This window comes from Penaeus monodon, chromosome 23 (genome assembly GCF_015228065.2).
Source record: "Penaeus monodon isolate SGIC_2016 chromosome 23, NSTDA_Pmon_1, whole genome shotgun sequence".
In the NCBI taxonomy this organism is placed as follows: Eukaryota; Metazoa; Arthropoda; class Malacostraca; order Decapoda; family Penaeidae; genus Penaeus; species Penaeus monodon.
In genome coordinates, this window is record NC_051408.1 from 39,924,764 (window position 1) to 39,925,010 (window position 247).

Here is a 247-nt window from a genome sequence, read left to right on the forward strand (position 1 = left end):
CCAACACTTCGAGTGAGCCTTCATATCAAACTACCGTCCAACTTTTCATTACTCAGCGTAATTTCGAGCTCCTCTTCAGGTCTTTTGGAAAGCGCTGTCGATAAATGGAAACATGCCTGTTTTTTCTTTAAATTCGCTTTTCTTCGGATGTTTGTCTCGCAAATAAATGATTGGTTGATTAACTTATTGAATTGATATAACACCCAATGCATTATACACATTCACAAGGAAAGATAAATGTCTACAA